The 10,679-nt window shown below is 37.8% G+C and overlaps 1 long non-coding RNA gene across 1 annotated transcript in view; it reads left to right on the top strand.

Annotated features, from left to right (window-relative positions):
- LOC121097823 overlaps positions 1 to 8,896 on the top strand; it is a 62,419-nt gene extending 53,523 nt beyond the window's left edge. Inside the window, exons 2-3 of the long non-coding RNA XR_005831096.1 lie at positions 5,318 to 5,363; positions 8,812 to 8,896. This is a non-coding gene — a long non-coding RNA (uncharacterized LOC121097823). The remainder of the gene's footprint in view (positions 1 to 5,317; positions 5,364 to 8,811) is intronic.
- The last annotated feature ends 1,783 nt before the right edge of the window (positions 8,897 to 10,679 follow it).

The raw sequence follows: 10,679 nt of genomic DNA, 5'->3' as shown, positions 1-10,679 counted from the left end.
TACAGTGTGTGGAAAGGCGTCAACATCCAACAAACCCAAAGGCATGTCCCAAAGACAGGTGCTTAGTCACCATGCAAGTGCTGACTTGAAATTACCCCCTACTAAAACAAACTACAGGTTGTACAAGTATGACTGACTAAAACTGATTGCAACATTGAGCCCCGTGTAGGAATGAAATGTTACAAAACATAGCGAAAGACTTTGTGGAAGGGTAAAACTATTTAATGAAAACTGATTTCAGTCACTCAAGTCATTCTTTTATACCCCTGCACATGTCCAAATAGTCAGGGCAGGATCACTTGTGCTATGACATGAGGTTCAAGGAATGCCAGCTGTCAGGTCCTCACTACATCTTGTGAGCAGTTTCTGGACAGATCTTCTGTGCCTTTTAGGAGGGAGTTATTATGGTGTGATATTTTTTTTGTTTTGGTCTCACTTTTATTTCACCCTCTGTAAATTGTTACCTGTTGTCTTTGTTCCCTCCTTTTGAAGTATCTGACTGTCTTCCTGCTGAGCTAACAGAAAGAGATATGACTTACTATAAACTTGTTGCCACTCGTACCCAGAGGGCAGGTGTGCTGATAAGGCATTTCTGTTGTAGGCGGCTCAGAGCACAGGCCTTTCGGTCTTGATGTAAACACTGCATTTGTCAGCATTTACTGGTTTGATTGCTCTTACTTGTGTCTCTGAATATCATGTATGTTTAATTTTTGCAACCTTGCCTTCTACTCAAGATATCACACAGACATATCTATACTCACTTCAAACCAATCTTAATGTTTCTTTTACAAACCTTTATGCTGTTCTGGTAGCTGGGAATATCTTCGCACTTCTCTAAAAACCTTTCCACCTTCCTTTTCTCTAGGGAAAGCCTGCTAAGCACACAATTGCTATTTCTCCTGCTCTGCAAGCCCAGACCTCTAGGTAACGGTCTTTCAGCTGATGAATCAAGCAGTGTATGTTAGTTATTTCTTTTGTTGTCTCCTTGTGGGAGATCAGGATCATTCACATTAAAAAACAAAGTAAATTAAGCTCTTTCCCTTTGTAAGGTTGTTCAAATATGCACAGCAAATTTCTGTTTTCACATTGAGTGCCTGGTTCTATTGTCACACGAAGAACGCAAAGAACCTTGACACACTGAAGGGTCCCTTAGCATTGCTTTACAGTTGATGATACCTTGCTATTAATTGAGTTAGTGTAACTATTTCTAAGAGCCATTAGAAGGGCAGTCCTTACCAGCAGGGCATTTGTAGATTAACAGCAGTTCAGGAACATGACCATGTGCAGCTACAGGACAGAATTCTACTAGTCATCATCATCATCCAAGGCAAATTCAAGAAATAACAGAACCAACTACAAGTCTGAACTGCCAGTAAAATGCCAGCAAGCTTGTTATTATACAAAGCACATGCTGTATACTGCTTCCTTCACATGTTTTGTATCCAAAGTTACAAGAAATGAAAAAAGAATTTGTTACAGTTGAAACTACTGACAAAAGCAGTACTATACCTTCTTCACTTATATATGAGGTGGAAAAAGTCATTATTCATACTCTAGAGGCCAGTTTATTACCACTTTAGAGAATTTTTTTAATGTACATAATCAGTCTTCTAAGAAAATATATTCTTTACTTCTTTCAAAAAATCCCAACAGAAACAAGCTAGCTTAAACACCAGAAACTACAATATCATTAGTGTTATCTTTGTTTAAGTCTCCTTGAGGGCTTGCACTGGCAACTTGACAAAAACTGTGAATTGGATATGAGTGTGCACGCTGGTTATTTAGAAGAAACAATCCTTTCTAGAAAACTAATATTTGCTTAAACATCTTTTATTTGATTGAACAGAATTCTCTGTTTGCTTCTGATCTTTGCCATTTAAGTAGTGTTTGTATTGGCTCAAATACCCCCAGGCATGATTGCACTGAGCTAGTCACACTAGTAGAAAACCAGCAAGTTTCAAAGGAAGATGTGAAGGCAAGGAAAGTGTTGGCGCAGATCTACACTGTAGGCAGAAGCCCATGTCATCACTGTCCCCATTTTAACATGTTTCATTCAGGATTTTACCAAGTTCAGAATATGTTAACACAACCATTATCATTTATATCTCTCAGAAATGTGCTGTCTTAACTTTACCACCTCACAGGATTTTACCAGCCATCCCAATTTTTGCACTTGACTTTACACCAGTACAAGTTATCCCTGAGACCCAGAATCCAGCCTTAATGAAAATGTGCATAGTGAAATAGATACTTGCAGAAGCCGCTTAGACAAGAAAGAAGGCAAAAGACTTAACAAGATGCTTATTATCATGTATACAAAAGATATTTGGGTCAATTTTCAGTGATTTCCTTGAATCATCTTCGTTGTTACTGAGTGTATAGACAGTGTCTGCTGCCTATCTCATTTTTTCCTGCAGATACCACTATGACATCTCTTCTTGAGTTCCCCTAAATTCTCTTTGTCTTTGGAAAATATTATAATACAGAGCTGTGATATTTCTTTCCTTCCAACATCACAGACTAGCCCAAGTATTCAGCTTTAAATAAGTGATGTTCATATGCACAATTTTGAACTTGTGCCCAAGGCCAGGAAGGAATCAACTGGTGAGAAGTCAGGCCTACCCAAAAACCTCCATAAGCCTATGCATTGATAAAAACTAACGTATACAGGGGTGTAAGGCACTTAGGAAGACAAGAGCTATACATTTTGTTTTCATTTGCCACAAGTAGACAATTCTTAAAGTTCACATTCAGAACAGCAGACTTGTTTGGTTTTAAGCTTCATTAAGAGAATACAGATTTTTTCTAAAGAACCTGGGAATTGCCCCAGCCCCCTAATAATTATTTTCTCTGTACCACAAGGATTTCCAGTGCTCCTTGACACAACAGATTTACCCTTCTAAGTTTTCCTACATCATTAGGCATCCTGGCCATTGTTTACTCATGACTTTATTTTGAAAAAGAAGTGCTAAAATAAAAGCGCACACCAGTATGATCTTTCTTCACTGTCCACAGATCAAGATAATTGTTTAGGTATTTTTAAACAAAGATCAGCCCTTGCAACTCAACTCAGGAGGCAAAAAGCAAGTTTAATCCCTTCTTTCTCAAGAATGGTTTGAGGCCCAGTTGAAGTCAGTCATACTTTTACAACGTATTTTGGGTTTAGTACAATTGTGACAGACCTGTAATAATACTTACATGTTGCAGCTGACCTGAAAGGGGGACAGTCATAAACAAGTATTTTTCTTAAGAGATGAGTGTGCATTTTTTTAATAGCAACACTGGGTTATGTAATAATATTTCTTCAGAGTAAAACTTTAAATATAGAAGATCCCGTAAATATGCCAGACATTCAGTTCAATTTATAGCCTGGTTTTGTGAAATTAGCCAGAGGATGGTTCCACTTCTGGACTGCCTGAAGAGTATATTGACTTCTTACCTTTAGCACAGATACGTTTTTTCAAACGTTGGATGGGTTAGCAGACTTTTTAGAAAGTCACTGGTCTTGTTAAACTCAGGCTGTAGTTGCAGTAGTGCAGTCCCAGAACACAATCTGACATGTGTTTGAGCCAGGGCTGCAAGGATACTTCCCTTTCCTTTCCCTTCTCCCTGCTTCCTCAGCACTTTACATACTGTTCCCCATGCTGCTGCTGCCTAGCATTAGGACAGTAAACAAGGCTTGAAATAGGTTCCTCAGTGTCTTTCAGGCTAAATTTGGTTACAGTGGGGAACAGGGTCAGAAAGAAGGGAAGAGAGCAACTGGTCAGTGGGAGTACAGAAATGCAGGCTTGCATGAGCATCAACCTAGAACATCAGAGCCTAGCCGTTTGCCAAGGTAGAATAGCCACAATTAATAGATCCCATCACTGTCATCTCTCCTATCTTCAAACCTTTAATCTGTATTAAAGATATCTTATTACTCTTTTGGCTCACATTTTGCCAAAGCAAATCAATTCGTCCTTGTAAATCATCCATGTAATAGGGCTTCACAGTAAATTGTGAGGATCTAATGGCTAACAAGCTGAATTGCAGAATTCCTCCTCAGTCAAAGAGATTTTTTTTAGAATCTGCGAGTGAGAAATTCGTAGCAAGATTGCTGGGATTTCAGGTACTGGGAGTTTTACTCAAGATTTACTCAGAGTTGGTGTTCTGGGTTGAAACTCTGAAGAATTTTGAAATTGAAGCAAGGCAAAATATGGAATTAAAAAAATAATAATAAAAGGTGGCACAGGAAGATAGAAAAGGGAGATAGGATTTTGTGTAGGAAGAATATATGGGGAAAAGGATTTGAAATGATATTGTGTTGAAAACTGAATAGGTTGAACCCTCAGGGACAGCTTATGTTTTGCACAAGTTCGCATGAATTACAACAACTTCCCAGCATGTTGCGTGAGTGATAGAACTTGGCATTTTCTGCTGTGCAGAGAAACTGTTTGCACCCTCTGAGGCAGACAGCTAACAAGGTGGTTTTGATCTGCAGGCAAGATACTTTTCAGGTGAAGAGAAGATTTGGAGAAAAAGAATTCAGCATGCTGTTGTAAGGCTAACAAGTCTTAGAAGACTGTAGGAGTGGCCAGGGCACAGTGACATACTTGTCCAGGAAAGCAAAAGAAATCTTGTTTGTCATGTGGCATGAGTCAAACAGCAGCATTTCAGGATTCTAGCTCACATATAATGAAAAGGCAAGGAGACCACTATTCTTCTGTTTAATAAGCAATTTCATTCAGTGTCACACCTTCTTTGGTATCCCAGTTGGGCAGGGTGTCAGAGGAGTTGCTGAGAAATACGGGGCTTAGGAAATTTGCTAGTTCAAACTGAAAAGACACAACACTGCTGCTGCTAGATCCAAGTGTTTACTGACAAAAGTGAATCCATTTCTGGAAACACAAGTGCATCCAGAAGAACTGAAACTGATGTTAGTCATTTAGTAACTTACTGAGGGAAATGTTGGTCTTTATCTAGTCTCATTAAGGTTTCACTCACTCATTTTCAGTACTAAATTGTTCAAACACTAAAGGAAGGAAAAAAGATCTGACCCTGATCATAGTTATTGAGAGACTTCACTGCAGCCTATAAGAAACAACCTGAGAGTTCCTCTTTAGTGAGTGCATTAAAAAATGAACTGATGAAAGTGTAACTGAGTTTAAGGGATGTGTAAAGTTGGGGTTTTTTTCTTCATTTTATAATTATGGCTCTTTGGATCTGAAACATGTATGTAATCCCACTAACAGATGCATCTATAAAGCAAATGGTCTTCTTAGATGTGGAGATGTAATGTACATAGACCACCCATTTATTTTCTATCCTTTAAATCCAGATGATCACATCAAAAAACTGGACAGGAGTACGGAAACTGACTACAGGTAAGAAACAAATAAGAAAGACCCAGATTTTACCAAAGTTTCTTTCATTAAAAAACCAAACAAAATTAACAAGATTAACAAAATTAATTGTTAAGATCTGAGCTTCAGCTGTCAGTGCATGTAAAAGTAAGTGCCTGATCTGCTGTTTGGCTGATATCACTTCCCAATGAAAGAGATAGGTAGCCTACACATGCATCTAAATTGTGTAGACACTTACTGTCCCATCCTTTGGGCGTGTTAAGTTAAAAATTGTTGCTTGATGATTCCTGTAAGGACATACTTCCCTTCCAGGTTGGGGGACACAGGCAGCTGGGAATGGTTAATCATGGGAAAATGGTTTAATCAGCAGCATCGTGAGTAGCATTGTGTCAGGCTGTGTCAAACGTGTCAGTGCAAAAACATAATTGTAGGAAAATCAGGGTTGGAAGGGACTTTTGAAGGTCATCATTCTAATCCTTTTATTCAAATCATAGCTAGGATCAAACTTAAATCAGGACAATTATTCTGATAGCTCTAGTGGGCAAATAATACAAGGACAGTAAAAAATGACAATTCTAATAAAATTCCACCATTTCATTTAACCCACTTCTAGGATTAACACTGAGTGAAGGGCATTTTGAACAGAGGGCAGTGAACTAACCTATCATGTTTTAAACTGCAAAATGGTATTTTAGAGACATCTGTGGACACGTTGGAAAGGGGAAGCTTCCCAGAGACAGTCTGGACATAGTAGTTTAGGAAAGTGGATTTAGTGGGTAAACTTTTTTTTTCTTTTTTTTTTTTTTTTATTAATATGCTATAAACAGCTTAGGATGCTTTAAATATTGCTACCACGCTACGTTGCCAATACATTACTAGACTAATACTCCTAAGAGCTTCATGGTATGGTGAAAGTGATTTGGCTGTCAGTGTTTGGCAGCTGGAAGTGAAGCTGCTCAGATTACAAGCCGAAGAAGCAGCAGAAAATATATACTGCTATCGTGTGACATAAAAGCAAATTTTCTGCTGAAAGCAAGAAATCTGTATGAGCTTTCTTGTGGCAGATAAATTGGTCTCATGATTTCCTGTCAAAGGATATACCATTGTGAGGCAATTTCACTCTTCTGCTTAGACCTCATCCTAACATAACTTGTGAAAAGTTTTGCTGTGTTCATGGGCTGCAAAGATGCCTTGCTGAGCTGGAGAAAAAATTCTCTCAAAGAGTATATCTGACACCGTTTTATTGGATATTTCCTCATTTTGGCAAGCTTACGGAAGGTGACTGCTCTCAGATAACATAGAAAGGGCGAACAGTTTTCAAAATTTAAGTTCTGTTTGAAAGTCTGTTTAAATTCTGGGTTTATATGCTTTGGAGTTTTCTTCTTGATGTCTGTATAACCTTGCATAGAAGATAGTACTACAGGATGATAAGCAGTAACGTAGCAATCCTCCTAAACCATAGATTCAACCTAACATTGTTCAAAACCTGAATCAGAGAACTAGAATTTGGATAAAGTTTGTGACTGGATCTGTGATTTATCAGAGGGAGGAGGCTAATTATTTGAGCAACTGACACTCAGCATCGGTGTCTAGCCCAGTTTTCTCTACTATATAGTCTGTTTTTCACACAGTAACAGACCTCAAAATATGCCCCAAACCAGCACTCTGTGTATAGATATATTACACATAGCAAACATTTTGCTATACCAACATGAAGTACATCCAGCTAATACGAAGGGGAACCAAGGCAGCAGAGCTGTAGCAATAGTTGCAGTAGTTTTGTGGTCGGATACCACACAAATTGGTTAATGTATAGCAACTCAAAAGACAGGAAACCAGCAATCATGAAAAAAAGTAGTCACACAGTTTCTGTGTAGGTAAAGAACAGATATTAAAGATAAACCATTCAATACCATTGAGGAGAAATGCTTCTCAGATGGGCATAAGAAAGCACAAAGCTACCAAGAAAAAACAACACACAGTTAAAACTGGTTTTCACACAATACCAAATAACGGCATATTTAAATGATACTTGACTTTTAATGGTTTAAGCATGAAATTGGACACAGCAAACAGATACAAAGCTGTACCAGACAGAGAACAACCTGTGGTTTAAGGATTACATGGTAATTGCATCACATGAGGAATTCTATGATTGTGGAGCATCTGGACTAAGTGAAGGAAGAATGACACAGTGACCTTTGGAACAATGTCTTCTAAATGCTACAGCACAGACTGGCATTGAGGCAAAAAAGCACAAATTATTATTTTTGTGGTTTGAATGTAAACTAAACTAAACTAATCCCCAATTTTCAAAACAATATTTTTGACAGTAGTTGAAGTACCAACATCCAAGCTATCCTCCTTTTTACACTGTAGCAGGGTGAAACAGACTTGAAATGAGGGATATTACACCTCCATGAAACTTAGTTTCTTTCATTCTCCCCCTGCAGAACACTGCAGTTTACCTGAACTCTTGAACTTCAGAACTAGTGTGTTGCTCTGTTTCAAAGAGAATATAAAAGAACTGAATGAGGAGAGAAGGCAACAGGGATGATTAAAAGTGTGGAATGGTTTCTATATAGGCATTGATGATGTATGCAAGAACTCTTCAGTCTGGAAATAAGGAATCACTGACAGATGTAGGGTTTAATCAAATAAGGACTGTGAAAAGGATGAACAGGGATCAACTATTCACTGTTTCTTCCAACATATGAACTGTGAGGGCCAGACAAAGCTAACAGGAGACCAGCAAACAAAAAAAAAAAACACGGAGGTGCTTCTTCACATAGCATGCACCAAAACTGCACTGCTAAAAGTTTACACCAAATCAAGGACAGACTTAGAAAGCCTACAGAGTAAATGTCCACAAAGCTTTACAAAACATGCAGAAACCATACCTGGCTTAGGAAACTCCTCAGCTGTAATTGGCTAAATGGCAGAGAGTATGTGGGGCGAGTATGTGGCTTGTCCTTATGTTCTTCCCATGGCAGCTGGTTTTGGCTGCTGAAAGGACTTTTTGGTCTGACTCAATACTAGAACATAAGAAATAAGAATGCCTAAACCCAGATCATGTTATTAGACTGAAGAGTCAAATGTAAGAATAATATGAGATTGGATGACTTCAGAGTCTATTAGCCTTAAAGTCTATTAAAATTCATACATAATTAGATTATAATGCATATATAATAAGAAAATGGTGCTAGAAACTTCTGCCAGTAAAAACATTTGCTTCATTTAATGGAGAAGTTATCATTATTCACAGCCATTTTTAATATTAAATAAAAATTCTGTAGATTCTCTAGAAGCAATAAATCACATTACAGAATGATTAAAAAATTACTTGTGACTGAAGATTGTGTATATTACACTTTTTCTGTACAATGTATTATGTGTGATTTTAGTAAGTAGCTGTTACTGTAGCTGTGTGAAGCATCTCAGAATCAATCCTGACTACTTTTTATTTCAGATTAAGGATGCTTGGACAAGACCATTGTGAAAAGCAGCATGGTACAGTGTGCTAGCCTCTCTAGCTATGCAGAACAACATAGCAGGTATGTTAATTACTAAGTGGCTGAGGGTGTAAGCATTCCTCTCTCAGTTTCTTTGGCTAACACACCTATGGTGGCTGCCACAGAGCACGAGAAAATCCTTATATTCCTCATAAAATTAGTAATCTTTCTACTTTCAGCACAGTTAACAAGCTTTCTGATGTAAGTCCACAAAACCAAGACTTCATATCACACTAGGGCCCAAGGTAGTGGCTCAATGCTTGTGTATTGAAGGAATTCAATAAAACCCAGAAGCTGCTCATATCTGCTGATTTGATCATGTTGCTTCACAGCATGGGAGATTGCAATTTGATCTGCTTTTCAAAGAGACTACAAGAACTATGCTAATGCAAACTACACTGAAGGACCAATTGTTAATATAATTGCCAAACTTTGCTACTTCAGAGGCATAGAAAATTAAATCAGATTCCAAGTTATTTTTGTTGTGCAAGGTGCTGCCCTTATTGTATTAGTTACAGCAGAATATAACATTGGAAATGCACATATATCAAAGCAGAACTAAGAGAGCTATAAATATGAGTATTTAGAAAATAGCATGATATGCAAGATGGGAAAGACATTGTGATTTTTATCTAAAAGTTATCAATAAATGAGAAACAATATTGACATATAAGTTGGAACCATCTAACGTCCTTATGTGACAGAATGAGTTCTGTGGGTCTCTGCCCTGAACATGGTGCACCACGGCTACACTGCCGTGGCCTGCAGTCTGAGCCAAAAAACCGACAGATGGTTCCCCAGTGCCTCCCTGTGCTGAAAATACATAACTACATTGGCAGATCCTTTTACCTACCAGTATGCCATAGTAAATAGTGTATGCCTGGTTTACATGCAAAACAACAGCTACCACCTTTTGCTGCAGCACATGCATGGCAAGGAATTTTTAAATCACAGCTCCTTCATTAAGAGATGCAATGCTAAGGACTTTCTTCCATTACATTGCTGAATAACAAAAAGAGTCATTGATCCTATAGTAATATAATGCAATCCTATCAAACGAGGTGGGAATGGCAGTAGGTCTAGTTAAACAGTAAAGAAAAATCAAGTAACATTTGGCAGAAAATCATCCAAGCAGTATTTGTCATCAGTAATTTATTACTCAAAAGGAAGAGGACATAAACGGTGGATTTGATAAACCCAGGAGCAATTGCGGTGCCAGATATGCTTGTATATGTGAGGGTTTGGCTAGTGACAGTTTGTGTACATACAAATAGCAACTTGGTGATAACTGATTTAGAACAGGCCAAAGTCTCACAATAAATTGTAACAAATCTGTATTTTTACTGCTTGAAAGCTTGTACTATGAATAACAGAAAGTTAAAACTATATATTTTCATCATAATGTTGAGAAAAGATATTTTTAAGTTTTTCCATAATCTCTGTATATTCTTATTCGTATTCCTGCTTATAGTCAGAATTATAAATACAGTTTGCCACTATCTTAATTAGCAACTCTACTCTCATGAACCTAGTATGTCTGTACAAGGAAAATATTTCACCATATACTTGGAATAGTTTCACAACTGCTGGAAACATGTTTTGATTGTCTGTGATCATTCTATTAGGGTAAGAAAGGTACCAATATGTAAGCATGTGTTGATGCACGTACAAGAGATGCCTTGTAAGCACTCCCTCTATCACAAGTTCTAAAACAGTTTTCCCGGAACATAACAAACAGGAAGTCTTTTCTGTGGCCAGTTGTGTGAAACTGGCATTATTTGCTACTGACCTGGGTAAGGGGTATCATTTTGTAATATTATTAGAA

The sequence above is a fragment of the Falco naumanni genome, chromosome 15 (genome assembly GCF_017639655.2).
Source record: "Falco naumanni isolate bFalNau1 chromosome 15, bFalNau1.pat, whole genome shotgun sequence".
NCBI classification, from domain to species: domain Eukaryota; kingdom Metazoa; phylum Chordata; class Aves; order Falconiformes; family Falconidae; genus Falco; species Falco naumanni.
Note: the sequence above shows the minus strand (reverse complement) of the source record. Positions and strands in the feature narration are given on the sequence as shown.